This window comes from Scomber scombrus, chromosome 21 (assembly GCF_963691925.1).
Source record: "Scomber scombrus chromosome 21, fScoSco1.1, whole genome shotgun sequence".
Taxonomy (NCBI): domain Eukaryota; kingdom Metazoa; phylum Chordata; class Actinopteri; order Scombriformes; family Scombridae; genus Scomber; species Scomber scombrus.
The window spans coordinates 23080394-23098692 of NC_084990.1; the positions used below are offsets into that span (position 1 = coordinate 23080394).

General features: G+C 44.3%; 28 non-coding genes across 28 annotated transcripts; all 28 read left to right on the forward strand.

Annotated features, from left to right (window-relative positions):
• Positions 1 to 410: 410 nt before the first annotated feature.
• Positions 411 to 525, forward strand: LOC134004015 (U5 spliceosomal RNA). The gene has a single exon (XR_009927747.1). It is a non-coding gene; the product is annotated as a U5 spliceosomal RNA (small nuclear RNA).
• A 557-nt stretch (positions 526 to 1082) lies between these two features.
• On the forward strand, positions 1083 to 1196 carry LOC134004093 (U5 spliceosomal RNA). The gene has a single exon (XR_009927823.1). It is a non-coding gene; the product is annotated as a U5 spliceosomal RNA (small nuclear RNA).
• Positions 1197 to 1708: 512 nt separating this feature from the next.
• Positions 1709 to 1823, forward strand: LOC134004016 (U5 spliceosomal RNA). Its single transcript, XR_009927748.1, has one exon. It is a non-coding gene; the product is annotated as a U5 spliceosomal RNA (small nuclear RNA).
• Positions 1824 to 2380: 557 nt separating this feature from the next.
• On the forward strand, positions 2381 to 2494 carry LOC134003971 (U5 spliceosomal RNA). The gene has a single exon (XR_009927706.1). It is a non-coding gene; the product is annotated as a U5 spliceosomal RNA (small nuclear RNA).
• A 524-nt stretch (positions 2495 to 3018) lies between these two features.
• LOC134003968 (U5 spliceosomal RNA) lies at positions 3019 to 3133 on the forward strand. The gene has a single exon (XR_009927703.1). It is a non-coding gene; the product is annotated as a U5 spliceosomal RNA (small nuclear RNA).
• A 557-nt stretch (positions 3134 to 3690) lies between these two features.
• Positions 3691 to 3804, forward strand: LOC134004094 (U5 spliceosomal RNA). Its single transcript, XR_009927824.1, has one exon. It is a non-coding gene; the product is annotated as a U5 spliceosomal RNA (small nuclear RNA).
• Positions 3805 to 4320: 516 nt separating this feature from the next.
• Positions 4321 to 4435, forward strand: LOC134004017 (U5 spliceosomal RNA). Its single transcript, XR_009927749.1, has one exon. It is a non-coding gene; the product is annotated as a U5 spliceosomal RNA (small nuclear RNA).
• A 557-nt stretch (positions 4436 to 4992) lies between these two features.
• LOC134004096 (U5 spliceosomal RNA) lies at positions 4993 to 5106 on the forward strand. Its single transcript, XR_009927826.1, has one exon. It is a non-coding gene; the product is annotated as a U5 spliceosomal RNA (small nuclear RNA).
• Positions 5107 to 5610: 504 nt separating this feature from the next.
• Positions 5611 to 5725, forward strand: LOC134004018 (U5 spliceosomal RNA). The gene has a single exon (XR_009927750.1). It is a non-coding gene; the product is annotated as a U5 spliceosomal RNA (small nuclear RNA).
• Positions 5726 to 6282: 557 nt separating this feature from the next.
• LOC134004095 (U5 spliceosomal RNA) lies at positions 6283 to 6396 on the forward strand. The gene has a single exon (XR_009927825.1). It is a non-coding gene; the product is annotated as a U5 spliceosomal RNA (small nuclear RNA).
• A 524-nt stretch (positions 6397 to 6920) lies between these two features.
• Positions 6921 to 7035, forward strand: LOC134004019 (U5 spliceosomal RNA). Its single transcript, XR_009927751.1, has one exon. It is a non-coding gene; the product is annotated as a U5 spliceosomal RNA (small nuclear RNA).
• A 557-nt stretch (positions 7036 to 7592) lies between these two features.
• Positions 7593 to 7706, forward strand: LOC134004097 (U5 spliceosomal RNA). Its single transcript, XR_009927827.1, has one exon. It is a non-coding gene; the product is annotated as a U5 spliceosomal RNA (small nuclear RNA).
• A 512-nt stretch (positions 7707 to 8218) lies between these two features.
• Positions 8219 to 8333, forward strand: LOC134004020 (U5 spliceosomal RNA). Its single transcript, XR_009927752.1, has one exon. It is a non-coding gene; the product is annotated as a U5 spliceosomal RNA (small nuclear RNA).
• Positions 8334 to 8890: 557 nt separating this feature from the next.
• On the forward strand, positions 8891 to 9004 carry LOC134003931 (U5 spliceosomal RNA). The gene has a single exon (XR_009927668.1). It is a non-coding gene; the product is annotated as a U5 spliceosomal RNA (small nuclear RNA).
• A 524-nt stretch (positions 9005 to 9528) lies between these two features.
• Positions 9529 to 9643, forward strand: LOC134004021 (U5 spliceosomal RNA). Its single transcript, XR_009927753.1, has one exon. It is a non-coding gene; the product is annotated as a U5 spliceosomal RNA (small nuclear RNA).
• Positions 9644 to 10200: 557 nt separating this feature from the next.
• On the forward strand, positions 10201 to 10314 carry LOC134004099 (U5 spliceosomal RNA). The gene has a single exon (XR_009927828.1). It is a non-coding gene; the product is annotated as a U5 spliceosomal RNA (small nuclear RNA).
• A 512-nt stretch (positions 10315 to 10826) lies between these two features.
• LOC134004022 (U5 spliceosomal RNA) lies at positions 10827 to 10941 on the forward strand. Its single transcript, XR_009927754.1, has one exon. It is a non-coding gene; the product is annotated as a U5 spliceosomal RNA (small nuclear RNA).
• A 557-nt stretch (positions 10942 to 11498) lies between these two features.
• LOC134003943 (U5 spliceosomal RNA) lies at positions 11499 to 11612 on the forward strand. Its single transcript, XR_009927679.1, has one exon. It is a non-coding gene; the product is annotated as a U5 spliceosomal RNA (small nuclear RNA).
• Positions 11613 to 12128: 516 nt separating this feature from the next.
• Positions 12129 to 12243, forward strand: LOC134004023 (U5 spliceosomal RNA). Its single transcript, XR_009927755.1, has one exon. It is a non-coding gene; the product is annotated as a U5 spliceosomal RNA (small nuclear RNA).
• Positions 12244 to 12800: 557 nt separating this feature from the next.
• On the forward strand, positions 12801 to 12914 carry LOC134004100 (U5 spliceosomal RNA). Its single transcript, XR_009927829.1, has one exon. It is a non-coding gene; the product is annotated as a U5 spliceosomal RNA (small nuclear RNA).
• Positions 12915 to 13426: 512 nt separating this feature from the next.
• Positions 13427 to 13541, forward strand: LOC134004026 (U5 spliceosomal RNA). The gene has a single exon (XR_009927757.1). It is a non-coding gene; the product is annotated as a U5 spliceosomal RNA (small nuclear RNA).
• Positions 13542 to 14098: 557 nt separating this feature from the next.
• On the forward strand, positions 14099 to 14212 carry LOC134003955 (U5 spliceosomal RNA). Its single transcript, XR_009927691.1, has one exon. It is a non-coding gene; the product is annotated as a U5 spliceosomal RNA (small nuclear RNA).
• A 504-nt stretch (positions 14213 to 14716) lies between these two features.
• On the forward strand, positions 14717 to 14831 carry LOC134004027 (U5 spliceosomal RNA). The gene has a single exon (XR_009927758.1). It is a non-coding gene; the product is annotated as a U5 spliceosomal RNA (small nuclear RNA).
• A 557-nt stretch (positions 14832 to 15388) lies between these two features.
• Positions 15389 to 15502, forward strand: LOC134004101 (U5 spliceosomal RNA). Its single transcript, XR_009927830.1, has one exon. It is a non-coding gene; the product is annotated as a U5 spliceosomal RNA (small nuclear RNA).
• Positions 15503 to 16030: 528 nt separating this feature from the next.
• On the forward strand, positions 16031 to 16145 carry LOC134004028 (U5 spliceosomal RNA). Its single transcript, XR_009927759.1, has one exon. It is a non-coding gene; the product is annotated as a U5 spliceosomal RNA (small nuclear RNA).
• A 557-nt stretch (positions 16146 to 16702) lies between these two features.
• Positions 16703 to 16816, forward strand: LOC134003957 (U5 spliceosomal RNA). Its single transcript, XR_009927692.1, has one exon. It is a non-coding gene; the product is annotated as a U5 spliceosomal RNA (small nuclear RNA).
• A 504-nt stretch (positions 16817 to 17320) lies between these two features.
• LOC134004029 (U5 spliceosomal RNA) lies at positions 17321 to 17435 on the forward strand. The gene has a single exon (XR_009927760.1). It is a non-coding gene; the product is annotated as a U5 spliceosomal RNA (small nuclear RNA).
• Positions 17436 to 17992: 557 nt separating this feature from the next.
• On the forward strand, positions 17993 to 18106 carry LOC134003926 (U5 spliceosomal RNA). The gene has a single exon (XR_009927663.1). It is a non-coding gene; the product is annotated as a U5 spliceosomal RNA (small nuclear RNA).
• Positions 18107 to 18299: the final 193 nt, after the last annotated feature.

The window sequence follows — 18299 nt, forward strand, 5'->3', positions numbered from 1 at the left end:
ATCAATATAGCGGTTCTTTGACGCCAGCAAAATCTGGAGCGTGCAAGCAAGAGCGCACGTTAGGTCCCGCGCTGTGCTCAGTGTGCTGTGTGAGAGGGGGAGTGGCCAGCAGCTGAAGCGGCAACAGCAAATGCGTGCTTCTTTTACCCATATATGTATCTATATCTTTTACATTCCTTATCCAAACAACGTCAAACTTTGCACTGCACTTACTGGAGCCCGTAGCAAGACACCTGTCAAGTTTGAAATAAATCAGATGAACGGTTCGAGAGATATGCGAATAAAAGACAGACAGACAGACAGTCAGACGTTCCTGTCATTTATAGACTAGTTCATGATTGAAGTGCCACCGTCACAGCAGGGTGTATGTAAGTGAATGAGTACCCCCATAGTGGCAAGAAAGGGGCAGTACACTCACGTTTCTCTTCAGATCGTATAAATCTTTCGCCTTTTACTAAAGATTTCCGTGGAGAGGAACAATCTGAGTTCTCGTTAATTTTTTCATGCTCTGCCTAGTGCGGAGCTTCCTCTATTGTCAAATGAAACTATAACTCCTGCAAGGCTTCTTTTGATAACATATTGAAGCGATGCATTGTTCTTACTGATGCAATGTTGCACTTGTTCTACACGGATTCTACTTATGTGGGCATCAGGCGTCGCCTGAACCTGTGAACCGACCAACCTGTCAACCACGACGTAGCCACGCCCTAATGCATACCCTGCTTTATCGTCAAATATAAAATCAAGGAGGCCAAAATTCCACAAATGAACATCATACTGCATTGAAGAAGGCTTTAAACTAGCGATTGAGACCATAAACACATTTTGGAAACGTTTACTGAGGTTAGAAATCAAGTGAGAAGTTGGTGAATTCTCCATTGACTTGTATTGAGACGGAAGTCCTTTTGACACCAAAACGGTGGCCCCCTGGTGGCCTTTTGATAGAATGCAGTTGTAAGTTACTTCCGCGTCGGCCTCATTTCAGAGGACCGGAAACCCCCGCCTGGACGATCCGCAGCACCCTCACTGAAGGCTGTATATCAGTGACAGACTCCCCTTACAGTTCCTGCAAAGAAGCAATACGCTCATGTTTCTCTTCAGATCGTATAAATCTTTCGCCTTTTACTAAAGATTTCCGTGGAGAGGAACAACATGAGTTTTTATGAATTTTTTGATGCCCTGCTATTTGCGGGGCTTCTATTCATGTGAAATATAAAGTATCCTACTAGTGCCTGTGCATAATCGGTTTTAGCGTGTGTTTTCACTACAAATTCAGACGACCAAACTCTAATCAATATAGCGGTTCTTTGACGCCAGCAAAATCTGGAGCGTGCAAGCAAGAGCGCACGTTAGGTCCCGCGCTGTGCTCACTGTGCTGTGTGAGAGGGGGAGTGGCCAGCGGCTGAAGCGGCAACAGCAAATGCGTGCTTCTTTTACCCATATATGTATCTATATATTTTACATTCCTTATCCAAACAACGTCAAACTTGGCACCGCACTTACTGGAGCCCGTAGCAAGACACCTGTCAAGTTTGAAATAAATCAGATGAACGGTTCGAGAGATGTGCGAATAACAGACAGACAGACAGACAGACAGACAGTCAGACGTTCCTGTCATTTATAGACTAGTTCATGATTGAAGTGCCACCGTCACAGCAGGGTGTATGTAAGTGAATGAGTACCCCCATAGTGGCAAGAAAGGGGCAGTACACTCACGTTTCTCTTCAGATCGTATAAATCTTTCGCCTTTTACTAAAGATTTCCGTGGAGAGGAACAATCTGAGTTCTCGTTAATTTTTTCATGCTCTGCCTAGTGCGGAGCTTCCTCTATTGTCAAATGAAACTATAACTCCTGCAAGGCTTCTTTTGATAACATATTGAAGCGATGCATTGTTCTTACTGATGCAATGTTGCACTTGTTCTACACGGATTCTACTTATGTGGGCATCAGGCGTCGCCTGAACCTGTGAACCGACCAACCTGTCAACCACGACGTAGCCACGCCCTAATGCATACCCTGCTTTATCGTCAAATATAAAATCAAGGAGGCCAAAATTCCACAAATGAACATCATACTGCATTGAAGAAGGCTTTAAACTAGCGATTGAGACCATAAACACATTTTGGAAACGTTTACTGAGGTTAGAAATCAAGTGAGAAGTTGGTGAATTCTCCATTGACTTGTATTGAGACGGAAGTCCTTTTGACACCAAAACGGTGGCCCCCTGGTGGCCTTTTGATAGAATGCAGTTGTAAGTTACTTCCGCGTCGGCCTCATTTCAGAGGACCGGAAACCCCCGCCTGGACGATCCGCAGCACCCTCACTGAAGGCTGTATATCAGTGACAGATTCCCCTTACAGTTCCTGCAAAGAAGCAATACGCTCATGTTTCTCTTCAGATCGTATAAATCTTTCGCCTTTTACTAAAGATTTCAGTGGAGAGGAACAACATGAGTTTTTATGAATTTTTTGATGCCCTGCTATTTGCGGGGCTTCTATTCATGTGAAATATAAAGTATCCTACTAGTGCCTGTGCATAATCGGTTTTAGCGTGTGTTTTCACTACAAATTCAGACGACCAAATTCTAATCAATATAGCGGTTCTTTGACGCCAGCAAAATCTGGAGCGTGCAAGCAAGAGCGCACGTTAGGTCCCGCGCTGTGCTCAGTGTGCTGTGTGAGAGGGGGAGTGGCCAGCGGCTGAAGCGGCAACAGCAAATGCGTGCTTCTTTTACCCATATATGTATCTATATATTTTACATTCCTTATCCAAACAACGTCAAACTTGGCACCGCACTTACTGGAGCCCGTAGCAAGACACCTGTCAAGTTTGAAATAAATCAGATGAATGGTTCGAGAGATGTGCGAATAACAGACAGACAGACAGACAGACAGACAGACAGACAGACAGACAGACGTTCCTGTCATTTATAGACTAGTTCATGATTGAAGTGCCACCGTCACAGCAGGGTGTATGTAAGTGAATGAGTACCCCCATAGTGGCAAGAAAGGGGCAGTACACTCACGTTTCTCTTCAGATCGTATAAATCTTTCGCCTTTTACTAAAGATTTCCGTGGAGAGGAACAATCTGAGTTCTCGTTAATTTTTTCATGCTCTGTCTAGTGCGGAGCTTCCTCTATTGTCAAATGAAACTATAACTCCTGCAAGGCTTCTTTTGATAACATATTGAAGCGATGCATTGTTCTTACTGATGCAATGTTGCACTTGTTCTACACGGATTCTACTTATGTGGGCATCAGGCGTCGCCTGAACCTGTGAACCGACCAACCTGTCAACCACGACGTAGCCACGCCCTAATGCATACCCTGCTTTATCGTCAAATATAAAATCAAGGAGGCCAAAATTCCACAAATGAACATCATACTGCATTGAAGAAGGCTTTAAACTAGCGATTGAGACCATAAACACATTTTGGAAACGTTTACTGAGGTTAGAAATCAAGTGAGAAGTTGGTGAATTCTCCATTGACTTGTATTGAGACGGAAGTCCTTTTGACACCAAAACGGTGGCCCCCTGGTGGCCTTTTGATAGAATGCAGTTGTAAGTTACTTCCGCGTCGGCCTCATTTCAGAGGACCGGAAACCCCCGCCTGGACGATCCGCAGCACCCTCACTGAAGGCTGTATATCAGTGACAGATTCCCCTTACAGTTCCTGCAAAGAAGCAATACGCTCATGTTTCTCTTCAGATCGTATAAATCTTTCGCCTTTTACTAAAGATTTCCGTGGAGAGGAACAACATGAGTTTTTATGAATTTTTTGATGCCCTGCTATTTGCGGGGCTTCTATTCATGTGAAATATAAAGTATCCTACTAGTGCCTGTGCATAATCGGTTTTAGCGTGTGTTTTCACTACAAATTCAGACGACCAAATTCTAATCAATATAGCGGTTCTTTGACGCCAGCAAAATCTGGAGCGTGCAAGCAAGAGCGCACGTTAGGTCCCGCGCTGTGCTCAGTGTGCTGTGTGAGAGGGGGAGTGGCCAGCGGCTGAAGCGGCAACAGCAAATGCGTGCTTCTTTTACCCATATATGTATCTATATATTTTACATTCCTTATCCAAACAACGTCAAACTTGGCACCGCACTTACTGGAGCCCGTAGCAAGACACCTGTCAAGTTTGAAATAAATCAGATGAATGGTTCGAGAGATGTGCGAATAACAGACAGACAGACAGACAGACAGACAGACAGACAGACGTTCCTGTCATTTATAGACTAGTTCATGATTGAAGTGCCACCGTCACAGCAGGGTGTATGTAAGTGAATGAGTACCCCCATAGTGGCAAGAAAGGGGCAGTACACTCACGTTTCTCTTCAGATCGTATAAATCTTTCGCCTTTTACTAAAGATTTCCGTGGAGAGGAACAATCTGAGTTCTCGTTAATTTTTTCATGCTCTGCCTAGTGCGGAGCTTCCTCTATTGTCAAATGAAACTATAACTCCTGCAAGGCTTCTTTTGATAACATATTGAAGCGATGCATTGTTCTTACTGATGCAATGTTGCACTTGTTCTACACGGATTCTACTTATGTGGGCATCAGGCGTCGCCTGAACCTGTGAACCGACCAACCTGTCAACCACGACGTAGCCACGCCCTAATGCATACCCTGCTTTATCGTCAAATATAAAATCAAGGAGGCCAAAATTCCACAAATGAACATCATACTGCATTGAAGAAGGCTTTAAACTAGCGATTGAGACCATAAACACATTTTGGAAACGTTTACTGAGGTTAGAAATCAAGTGAGAAGTTGGTGAATTCTCCATTGACTTGTATTGAGACGGAAGTCCTTTTGACACCAAAACGGTGGCCCCCTGGTGGCCTTTTGATAGAATGCAGTTGTAAGTTACTTCCGCGTCGGCCTCATTTCAGAGGACCGGAAACCCCCGCCTGGACGATCCGCAGCACCCTCACTGAAGGCTGTATATCAGTGACAGACTCCCCTTACAGTTCCTGCAAAGAAGCAATACGCTCATGTTTCTCTTCAGATCGTATAAATCTTTCGCCTTTTACTAAAGATTTCCGTGGAGAGGAACAACATGAGTTTTTATGAATTTTTTGATGCCCTGCTATTTGCGGGGCTTCTATTCATGTGAAATATAAAGTATCCTACTAGTGCCTGTGCATAATCGGTTTTAGCGTGTGTTTTCACTACAAATTCAGACGACCAAACTCTAATCAATATAGCGGTTCTTTGACGCCAGCAAAATCTGGAGCGTGCAAGCAAGAGCGCACGTTAGGTCCCGCGCTGTGCTCACTGTGCTGTGTGAGAGGGGGAGTGGCCAGCGGCTGAAGCGGCAACAGCAAATGCGTGCTTCTTTTACCCATATATGTATCTATATATTTTACATTCCTTATCCAAACAACGTCAAACTTGGCACCGCACTTACTGGAGCCCGTAGCAAGACACCTGTCAAGTTTGAAATAAATCAGATGAACGGTTCGAGAGATGTGCGAATAACAGACAGACAGACAGACAGTCAGACGTTCCTGTCATTTATAGACTAGTTCATGATTGAAGTGCCACCGTCACAGCAGGGTGTATGTAAGTGAATGAGTACCCCCATAGTGGCAAGAAAGGGGCAGTACACTCACGTTTCTCTTCAGATCGTATAAATCTTTCGCCTTTTACTAAAGATTTCCGTGGAGAGGAACAATCTGAGTTCTCGTTAATTTTTTCATGCTCTGCCTAGTGCGGAGCTTCCTCTATTGTCAAATGAAACTATAACTCCTGCAAGGCTTCTTTTGATAACATATTGAAGCGATGCATTGTTCTTACTGATGCAATGTTGCACTTGTTCTACACGGATTCTACTTATGTGGGCATCAGGCGTCGCCTGAACCTGTGAACCGACCAACCTGTCAACCACGACGTAGCCACGCCCTAATGCATACCCTGCTTTATCGTCAAATATAAAATCAAGGAGGCCAAAATTCCACAAATGAACATCATACTGCATTGAAGAAGGCTTTAAACTAGCGATTGAGACCATAAACACATTTTGGAAACGTTTACTGAGGTTAGAAATCAAGTGAGAAGTTGGTGAATTCTCCATTGACTTGTATTGAGACGGAAGTCCTTTTGACACCAAAACGGTGGCCCCCTGGTGGCCTTTTGATAGAATGCAGTTGTAAGTTACTTCCGCGTCGGCCTCATTTCAGAGGACCGGAAACCCCCGCCTGGACGATCCGCAGCACCCTCACTGAAGGCTGTATATCAGTGACAGATTCCCCTTACAGTTCCTGCAAAGAAGCAATACGCTCATGTTTCTCTTCAGATCGTATAAATCTTTCGCCTTTTACTAAAGATTTCCGTGGAGAGGAACAACATGAGTTTTTATGAATTTTTTGATGCCCTGTTATTTGCGGGGCTTCTATTCATGTGAAATATAAAGTATCCTACTAGTGCCTGTGCATAATCGGTTTTAGCGTGTGTTTTCACTACAAATTCAGACGACCAAATTCTAATCAATATAGCGGTTCTTTGACGCCAGCAAAATCTGGAGCGTGCAAGCAAGAGCGCACGTTAGGTCCCGCGCTGTGCTCAGTGTGCTGTGTGAGAGGGGGAGTGGCCAGCGGCTGAAGCGGCAACAGCAAATGCGTGCTTCTTTTACCCATATATGTATCTATATATTTTACATTCCTTATCCAAACAACGTCAAACTTGGCACCGCACTTACTGGAGCCCGTAGCAAGACACCTGTCAAGTTTGAAATAAATCAGATGAATGGTTCGAGAGATGTGCGAATAACAGACAGACAGACAGACAGACAGACAGACAGACAGACAGACAGACGTTCCTGTCATTTATAGACTAGTTCATGATTGAAGTGCCACCGTCACAGCAGGGTGTATGTAAGTGAATGAGTACCCCCATAGTGGCAAGAAAGGGGCAGTACACTCACGTTTCTCTTCAGATCGTATAAATCTTTCGCCTTTTACTAAAGATTTCCGTGGAGAGGAACAATCTGAGTTCTCGTTAATTTTTTCATGCTCTGCCTAGTGCGGAGCTTCCTCTATTGTCAAATGAAACTATAACTCCTGCAAGGCTTCTTTTGATAACATATTGAAGCGATGCATTGTTCTTACTGATGCAATGTTGCACTTGTTCTACACGGATTCTACTTATGTGGGCATCAGGCGTCGCCTGAACCTGTGAACCGACCAACCTGTCAACCACGACGTAGCCACGCCCTAATGCATACCCTGCTTTATCGTCAAATATAAAATCAAGGAGGCCAAAATTCCACAAATGAACATCATACTGCATTGAAGAAGGCTTTAAACTAGCGATTGAGACCATAAACACATTTTGGAAACGTTTACTGAGGTTAGAAATCAAGTGAGAAGTTGGTGAATTCTCCATTGACTTGTATTGAGACGGAAGTCCTTTTGACACCAAAACGGTGGCCCCCTGGTGGCCTTTTGATAGAATGCAGTTGTAAGTTACTTCCGCGTCGGCCTCATTTCAGAGGACCGGAAACCCCCGCCTGGACGATCCGCAGCACCCTCACTGAAGGCTGTATATCAGTGACAGACTCCCCTTACAGTTCCTGCAAAGAAGCAATACGCTCATGTTTCTCTTCAGATCGTATAAATCTTTCGCCTTTTACTAAAGATTTCCGTGGAGAGGAACAACATGAGTTTTTATGAATTTTTTGATGCCCTGCTATTTGCGGGGCTTCTATTCATGTGAAATATAAAGTATCCTACTAGTGCCTGTGCATAATCGGTTTTAGCGTGTGTTTTCACTACAAATTCAGACGACCAAACTCTAATCAATATAGCGGTTCTTTGACGCCAGCAAAATCTGGAGCGTGCAAGCAAGAGCGCACGTTAGGTCCCGCGCTGTGCTCACTGTGCTGTGTGAGAGGGGGAGTGGCCAGCGGCTGAAGCGGCAACAGCAAATGCGTGCTTCTTTTACCCATATATGTATCTATATATTTTACATTCCTTATCCAAACAACGTCAAACTTGGCACCGCACTTACTGGAGCCCGTAGCAAGACACCTGTCAAGTTTGAAATAAATCAGATGAACGGTTCGAGAGATGTGCGAATAACAGACAGACAGACAGACAGACAGACAGTCAGACGTTCCTGTCATTTATAGACTAGTTCATGATTGAAGTGCCACCGTCACAGCAGGGTGTATGTAAGTGAATGAGTACCCCCATAGTGGCAAGAAAGGGGCAGTACACTCACGTTTCTCTTCAGATCGTATAAATCTTTCGCCTTTTACTAAAGATTTCCGTGGAGAGGAACAATCTGAGTTCTCGTTAATTTTTTCATGCTCTGCCTAGTGCGGAGCTTCCTCTATTGTCAAATGAAACTATAACTCCTGCAAGGCTTCTTTTGATAACATATTGAAGCGATGCATTGTTCTTACTGATGCAATGTTGCACTTGTTCTACACGGATTCTACTTATGTGGGCATCAGGCGTCGCCTGAACCTGTGAACCGACCAACCTGTCAACCACGACGTAGCCACGCCCTAATGCATACCCTGCTTTATCGTCAAATATAAAATCAAGGAGGCCAAAATTCCACAAATGAACATCATACTGCATTGAAGAAGGCTTTAAACTAGCGATTGAGACCATAAACACATTTTGGAAACGTTTACTGAGGTTAGAAATCAAGTGAGAAGTTGGTGAATTCTCCATTGACTTGTATTGAGACGGAAGTCCTTTTGACACCAAAACGGTGGCCCCCTGGTGGCCTTTTGATAGAATGCAGTTGTAAGTTACTTCCGCGTCGGCCTCATTTCAGAGGACCGGAAACCCCCGCCTGGACGATCCGCAGCACCCTCACTGAAGGCTGTATATCAGTGACAGATTCCCCTTACAGTTCCTGCAAAGAAGCAATACGCTCATGTTTCTCTTCAGATCGTATAAATCTTTCGCCTTTTACTAAAGATTTCCGTGGAGAGGAACAACATGAGTTTTTATGAATTTTTTGATGCCCTGTTATTTGCGGGGCTTCTATTCATGTGAAATATAAAGTATCCTACTAGTGCCTGTGCATAATCGGTTTTAGCGTGTGTTTTCACTACAAATTCAGACGACCAAATTCTAATCAATATAGCGGTTCTTTGACGCCAGCAAAATCTGGAGCGTGCAAGCAAGAGCGCACGTTAGGTCCCGCGCTGTGCTCAGTGTGCTGTGTGAGAGGGGGAGTGGCCAGCGGCTGAAGCGGCAACAGCAAATGCGTGCTTCTTTTACCCATATATGTATCTATATATTTTACATTCCTTATCCAAACAACGTCAAACTTGGCACCGCACTTACTGGAGCCCGTAGCAAGACACCTGTCAAGTTTGAAATAAATCAGATGAATGGTTCGAGAGATGTGCGAATAACAGACAGACAGACAGACAGACAGACAGACAGACAGACAGACAGACGTTCCTGTCATTTATAGACTAGTTCATGATTGAAGTGCCACCGTCACAGCAGGGTGTATGTAAGTGAATGAGTACCCCCATAGTGGCAAGAAAGGGGCAGTACACTCACGTTTCTCTTCAGATCGTATAAATCTTTCGCCTTTTACTAAAGATTTCCGTGGAGAGGAACAATCTGAGTTCTCGTTAATTTTTTCATGCTCTGCCTAGTGCGGAGCTTCCTCTATTGTCAAATGAAACTATAACTCCTGCAAGGCTTCTTTTGATAACATATTGAAGCGATGCATTGTTCTTACTGATGCAATGTTGCACTTGTTCTACACGGATTCTACTTATGTGGGCATCAGGCGTCGCCTGAACCTGTGAACCGACCAACCTGTCAACCACGACGTAGCCACGCCCTAATGCATACCCTGCTTTATCGTCAAATATAAAATCAAGGAGGCCAAAATTCCACAAATGAACATCATACTGCATTGAAGAAGGCTTTAAACTAGCGATTGAGACCATAAACACATTTTGGAAACGTTTACTGAGGTTAGAAATCAAGTGAGAAGTTGGTGAATTCTCCATTGACTTGTATTGAGACGGAAGTCCTTTTGACACCAAAACGGTGGCCCCCTGGTGGCCTTTTGATAGAATGCAGTTGTAAGTTACTTCCGCGTCGGCCTCATTTCAGAGGACCGGAAACCCCCGCCTGGACGATCCGCAGCACCCTCACTGAAGGCTGTATATCAGTGACAGACTCCCCTTACAGTTCCTGCAAAGAAGCAATACGCTCATGTTTCTCTTCAGATCGTATAAATCTTTCGCCTTTTACTAAAGATTTCCGTGGAGAGGAACAACATGAGTTTTTATGAATTTTTTGATGCCCTGCTATTTGCGGGGCTTCTATTCATGTGAAATATAAAGTATCCTACTAGTGCCTGTGCATAATCGGTTTTAGCGTGTGTTTTCACTACAAATTCAGACGACCAAACTCTAATCAATATAGCGGTTCTTTGACGCCAGCAAAATCTGGAGCGTGCAAGCAAGAGCGCACGTTAGGTCCCGCGCTGTGCTCACTGTGCTGTGTGAGAGGGGGAGTGGCCAGCGGCTGAAGCGGCAACAGCAAATGCGTGCTTCTTTTACCCATATATGTATCTATATATTTTACATTCCTTATCCAAACAACGTCAAACTTGGCACCGCACTTACTGGAGCCCGTAGCAAGACACCTGTCAAGTTTGAAATAAATCAGATGAACGGTTCGAGAGATGTGCGAATAACAGACAGACAGACAGACAGACAGACAGTCAGACGTTCCTGTCATTTATAGACTAGTTCATGATTGAAGTGCCACCGTCACAGCAGGGTGTATGTAAGTGAATGAGTACCCCCATAGTGGCAAGAAAGGGGCAGTACACTCACGTTTCTCTTCAGATCGTATAAATCTTTCGCCTTTTACTAAAGATTTCCGTGGAGAGGAACAATCTGAGTTCTCGTTAATTTTTTCATGCTCTGCCTAGTGCGGAGCTTCCTCTATTGTCAAATGAAACTATAACTCCTGCAAGGCTTCTTTTGATAACATATTGAAGCGATGCATTGTTCTTACTGATGCAATGTTGCACTTGTTCTACACGGATTCTACTTATGTGGGCATCAGGCGTCGCCTGAACCTGTGAACCGACCAACCTGTCAACCACGACGTAGCCACGCCCTAATGCATACCCTGCTTTATCGTCAAATATAAAATCAAGGAGGCCAAAATTCCACAAATGAACATCATACTGCATTGAAGAAGGCTTTAAACTAGCGATTGAGACCATAAACACATTTTGGAAACGTTTACTGAGGTTAGAAATCAAGTGAGAAGTTGGTGAATTCTCCATTGACTTGTATTGAGACGGAAGTCCTTTTGACACCAAAACGGTGGCCCCCTGGTGGCCTTTTGATAGAATGCAGTTGTAAGTTACTTCCGCGTCGGCCTCATTTCAGAGGACCGGAAACCCCCGCCTGGACGATCCGCAGCACCCTCACTGAAGGCTGTATATCAGTGACAGATTCCCCTTACAGTTCCTGCAAAGAAGCAATACGCTCATGTTTCTCTTCAGATCGTATAAATCTTTCGCCTTTTACTAAAGATTTCCGTGGAGAGGAACAACATGAGTTTTTATGAATTTTTTGATGCCCTGTTATTTGCGGGGCTTCTATTCATGTGAAATATAAAGTATCCTACTAGTGCCTGTGCATAATCGGTTTTAGCGTGTGTTTTCACTACAAATTCAGACGACCAAATTCTAATCAATATAGCGGTTCTTTGACGCCAGCAAAATCTGGAGCGTGCAAGCAAGAGCGCACGTTAGGTCCCGCGCTGTGCTCAGTGTGCTGTGTGAGAGGGGGAGTGGCCAGCGGCTGAAGCGGCAACAGCAAATGCGTGCTTCTTTTACCCATATATGTATCTATATATTTTACATTCCTTATCCAAACAACGTCAAACTTGGCACCGCACTTACTGGAGCCCGTAGCAAGACACCTGTCAAGTTTGAAATAAATCAGATGAATGGTTCGAGAGATGTGCGAATAACAGACAGACAGACAGACAGACAGACAGACAGACAGACGTTCCTGTCATTTATAGACTAGTTCATGATTGAAGTGCCACCGTCACAGCAGGGTGTATGTAAGTGAATGAGTACCCCCATAGTGGCAAGAAAGGGGCAGTACACTCACGTTTCTCTTCAGATCGTATAAATCTTTCGCCTTTTACTAAAGATTTCCGTGGAGAGGAACAATCTGAGTTCTCGTTAATTTTTTCATGCTCTGCCTAGTGCGGAGCTTACTCTATTGTCAAATGAAACTAAAACTCCTGCAAGGCTTCTTTTGATAACATATTGAAGCGATGCATTGTTCTTACTGATGCAATGTTGCACTTGTTCTACACGGATTCTACTTATGTGGGCATCAGGCGTCGCCTGAACCTGTGAACCGACCAACCTGTCAACCACGACGTAGCCACGCCCTAATGCATACCCTGCTTTATCGTCAAATATAAAATCAAGGAGGCCAAAATTCCACAAATGAACATCATACTGCATTGAAGAAGGCTTTAAACTAGCGATTGAGACCATAAACACATTTTGGAAACGTTTACTGAGGTTAGAAATCAAGTGAGAAGTTGGTGAATTCTCCATTGACTTGTATTGAGACGGAAGTCCTTTTGACACCAAAACGGTGGCCCCCTGGTGGCCTTTTGATAGAATGCAGTTGTAAGTTACTTCCGCGTCGGCCTCATTTCAGAGGACCGGAAACCCCCGCCTGGACGATCCGCAGCACCCTCACTGAAGGCTGTATATCAGTGACAGACTCCCCTTACAGTTCCTGCAAAGAAGCAATACGCTCATGTTTCTCTTCAGATCGTATAAATCTTTCGCCTTTTACTAAAGATTTCCGTGGAGAGGAACAACATGAGTTTTTATGAATTTTTTGATGCCCTGCTATTTGCGGGGCTTCTATTCATGTGAAATATAAAGTATCCTACTAGTGCCTGTGCATAATCGGTTTTAGCGTGTGTTTTCACTACAAATTCAGACGACCAAACTCTAATCAATATAGCGGTTCTTTGACGCCAGCAAAATCTGGAGCGTGCAAGCAAGAGCGCACGTTAGGTCCCGCGCTGTGCTCACTGTGCTGTGTGAGAGGGGGAGTGGCCAGCGGCTGAAGCGGCAACAGCAAATGCGTGCTTCTTTTACCCATATATGTATCTATATATTTTACATTCCTTATCCAAACAACGTCAAACTTGGCACCGCACTTACTGGAGCCCGTAGCAAGACACCTGTCAAGTTTGAAATAAATCAGATGAACGGTTCGAGAGATGTGCGAATAACAGACAGACAGACAGACAGACAGACAGTCAGACGTTCCTGTCATTTATAGACTAGTTCATGATTGAAGTGCCACCGTCACAGCAGGGTGTATGTAAGTGAATGAGTACCCCCATAGTGGCAAGAAAGGGGCAGTACACTCACGTTTCTCTTCAGATCGTATAAATCTTTCGCCTTTTACTAAAGATTTCCGTGGAGAGGAACAATCTGAGTTCTCGTTAATTTTTTCATGCTCTGCCTAGTGCGGAGCTTCCTCTATTGTCAAATGAAACTATAACTCCTGCAAGGCTTCTTTTGATAACATATTGAAGCGATGCATTGTTCTTACTGATGCAATGTTGCACTTGTTCTACACGGATTCTACTTATGTGGGCATCAGGCGTCGCCTGAACCTGTGAACCGACCAACCTGTCAACCACGACGTAGCCACGCCCTAATGCATACCCTGCTTTATCGTCAAATATAAAATCAAGGAGGCCAAAATTCCACAAATGAACATCATACTGCATTGAAGAAGGCTTTAAACTAGCGATTGAGACCATAAACACATTTTGGAAACGTTTACTGAGGTTAGAAATCAAGTGAGAAGTTGGTGAATTCTCCATTGACTTGTATTGAGACGGAAGTCCTTTTGACACCAAAACGGTGGCCCCCTGGTGGCCTTTTGATAGAATGCAGTTGTAAGTTACTTCCGCGTCGGCCTCATTTCAGAGGACCGGAAACCCCCGCCTGGACGATCCGCAGCACCCTCACTGAAGGCTGTATATCAGTGACAGACTCCCCTTACAGTTCCTGCAAAGAAGCAATACGCTCATGTTTCTCTTCAGATCGTATAAATCTTTCGCCTTTTACTAAAGATTTCCGTGGAGAGGAGCAACATGAGTTTTTATGAATTTTTTGATGCCCTGCTATTTGCGGGGCTTCTATTCATGTGAAATATAAAGTATCCTACTAGTGCCTGTGCATAATCGGTTTTAGCGTGTGTTTTCACTACAAATTCAGACGACCAAACTCTAATCAATATAGCGGTTCTTTGACGCCAGCAAAATCTGGAGCGTGCAAGCAAGAGCGCACGTTAGGTCCCGCGCTGTGCTCACTGTGCTGTGTGAGAGGGGGAGTGGCCAGCGGCTGAAGCGGCAACAGCAAATGCGTGCTTCTTTTACCCATATATGTATCTATATATTTTACATTCCTTATCCAAACAACGTCAAACTTGGCACCGCACTTACTGGAGCCCGTAGCAAGACACCTGTCAAGTTTGAAATAAATCAGATGAACGGTTCGAGAGATATGCGAATAAAAGACAGACAGACAGACAGTCAGACGTTCCTGTCATTTATAGACTAGTTCATGATTGAAGTGCCACCGTCACAGCAGGGTGTATGTAAGTGAATGAGTACCCCCATAGTGGCAAGAAAGGGGCAGTACACTCACGTTTCTCTTCAGATCGTATAAATCTTTCGCCTTTTACTAAAGATTTCCGTGGAGAGGAACAATCTGAGTTCTCGTTAATTTTTTCATGCTCTGCCTAGTGCGGAGCTTCCTCTATTGTCAAATGAAACTATAACTCCTGCAAGGCTTCTTTTGATAACATATTGAAGCGATGCATTGTTCTTACTGATGCAATGTTGCACTTGTTCTACACGGATTCTACTTATGTGGGCATCAGGCGTCGCCTGAACCTGTGAACCGACCAACCTGTCAACCACGACGTAGCCACGCCCTAATGCATACCCTGCTTTATCGTCAAATATAAAATCAAGGAGGCCAAAATTCCACAAATGAACATCATACTGCATTGAAGAAGGCTTTAAACTAGCGATTGAGACCATAAACACATTTTGGAAACGTTTACTGAGGTTAGAAATCAAGTGAGAAGTTGGTGAATTCTCCATTGACTTGTATTGAGACGGAAGTCCTTTTGACACCAAAACGGTGGCCCCCTGGTGGCCTTTTGATAGAATGCAGTTGTAAGTTACTTCCGCGTCGGCCTCATTTCAGAGGACCGGAAACCCCCGCCTGGACGATCCGCAGCACCCTCACTGAAGGCTGTATATCAGTGACAGATTCCCCTTACAGTTCCTGCAAAGAAGCAATACGCTCATGTTTCTCTTCAGATCGTATAAATCTTTCGCCTTTTACTAAAGATTTCCGTGGAGAGGAACAACATGAGTTTTTATGAATTTTTTGATGCCCTGCTATTTGCGGGGCTTCTATTCATGTGAAATATAAAGTATCCTACTAGTGCCTGTGCATAATCGGTTTTAGCGTGTGTTTTCACTACAAATTCAGACGACCAAATTCTAATCAATATAGCGGTTCTTTGACGCCAGCAAAATCTGGAGCGTGCAAGCAAGAGCGCACGTTAGGTCCCGCGCTGTGCTCAGTGTGCTGTGTGAGAGGGGGAGTGGCCAGCGGCTGAAGCGGCAACAGCAAATGCGTGCTTCTTTTACCCATATATGTATCTATATATTTTACATTCCTTATCCAAACAACGTCAAACTTGGCACCGCACTTACTGGAGCCCGTAGCAAGACACCTGTCAAGTTTGAAATAAATCAGATGAATGGTTCGAGAGATGTGCGAATAACAGACAGACAGACAGACAGACAGACAGACAGACAGACAGACAGACAGACGTTCCTGTCATTTATAGACTAGTTCATGATTGAAGTGCCACCGTCACAGCAGGGTGTATGTAAGTGAATGAGTACCCCCATAGTGGCAAGAAAGGGGCAGTACACTCACGTTTCTCTTCAGATCGTATAAATCTTTCGCCTTTTACTAAAGATTTCCGTGGAGAGGAACAATCTGAGTTCTCGTTAATTTTTTCATGCTCTGCCTAGTGCGGAGCTTCCTCTATTGTCAAATGAAACTATAACTCCTGCAAGGCTTCTTTTGATAACATATTGAAGCGATGCATTGTTCTTACTGATGCAATGTTGCACTTGTTCTACACGGATTCTACTTATGTGGGCATCAGGCGTCGCCTGAACCTGTGAACCGACCAACCTGTCAACCACGACGTAGCCACGCCCTAATGCATACCCTGCTTTATCGTCAAATATAAAATCAAGGAGGCCAAAATTCCACAAATGAACATCATACTGCATTGAAGAAGGCTTTAAACTAGCGATTGAGACCATAAACACATTTTGGAAACGTTTACTGAGGTTAGAAATCAAGTGAGAAGTTGGTGAATTCTCCATTGACTTGTATTGAGACGGAAGTCCTTTTGACACCAAAACGGTGGCCCCCTGGTGGCCTTTTGATAGAATGCAGTTGTAAGTTACTTCCGCGTCGGCCTCATTTCAGAGGACCGGAAACCCCCGCCTGGACGATCCGCAGCACCCTCACTGAAGGCTGTATATCAGTGACAGACTCCCCTTACAGTTCCTGCAAAGAAGCAATACGCTCATGTTTCTCTTCAGATCGTATAAATCTTTCGCCTTTTACTAAAGATTTCCGTGGAGAGGAGCAACATGAGTTTTTATGAATTTTTTGATGCCCTGCTATTTGCGGGGCTTCTATTCATGTGAAATATAAAGTATCCTACTAGTGCCTGTGCATAATCGGTTTTAGCGTGTGTTTTCACTACAAATTCAGACGACCAAACTCTAATCAATATAGCGGTTCTTTGACGCCAGCAAAATCTGGAGCGTGCAAGCAAGAGCGCACGTTAGGTCCCGCGCTGTGCTCACTGTGCTGTGTGAGAGGGGGAGTGGCCAGCGGCTGAAGCGGCAACAGCAAATGCGTGCTTCTTTTACCCATATATGTATCTATATATTTTACATTCCTTATCCAAACAACGTCAAACTTGGCACCGCACTTACTGGAGCCCGTAGCAAGACACCTGTCAAGTTTGAAATAAATCAGATGAACGGTTCGAGAGATATGCGAATAAAAGACAGACAGACAGACAGTCAGACGTTCCTGTCATTTATAGACTAGTTCATGATTGAAGTGCCACCGTCACAGCAGGGTGTATGTAAGTGAATGAGTACCCCCATAGTGGCAAGAAAGGGGCAGTACACTCACGTTTCTCTTCAGATCGTATAAATCTTTCGCCTTTTACTAAAGATTTCCGTGGAGAGGAACAATCTGAGTTCTCGTTAATTTTTTCATGCTCTGCCTAGTGCGGAGCTTCCTCTATTGTCAAATGAAACTATAACTCCTGCAAGGCTTCTTTTGATAACATATTGAAGCGATGCATTGTTCTTACTGATGCAATGTTGCACTTGTTCTACACGGATTCTACTTATGTGGGCATCAGGCGTCGCCTGAACCTGTGAACCGACCAACCTGTCAACCACGACGTAGCCACGCCCTAATGCATACCCTGCTTTATCGTCAAATATAAAATCAAGGAGGCCAAAATTCCACAAATGAACATCATACTGCATTGAAGAAGGCTTTAAACTAGCGATTGAGACCATAAACACATTTTGGAAACGTTTACTGAGGTTAGAAATCAAGTGAGAAGTTGGTGAATTCTCCATTGACTTGTATTGAGACGGAAGTCCTTTTGACACCAAAACGGTGGCCCCCTGGTGGCCTTTTGATAGAATGCAGTTGTAAGTTACTTCCGCGTCGGCCTCATTTCAGAGGACCGGAAACCCCCGCCTGGACGATCCGCAGCACCCTCACTGAAGGCTGTATATCAGTGACAGATTCCCCTTACAGTTCCTGCAAAGAAGCAATACGCTCATGTTTCTCTTCAGATCGTATAAATCTTTCGCCTTTTACTAAAGATTTCCGTGGAGAGGAACAACATGAGTTTTTATGAATTTTTTGATGCCCTGCTATTTGCGGGGCTTCTATTCATGTGAAATATAAAGTATCCTACTAGTGCCTGTGCATAATCGGTTTTAGCGTGTGTTTTCACTACAAATTCAGACGACCAAATTCTAATCAATATAGCGGTTCTTTGACGCCAGCAAAATCTGGAGCGTGCAAGCAAGAGCGCACGTTAGGTCCCGCGCTGTGCTCAGTGTGCTGTGTGAGAGGGG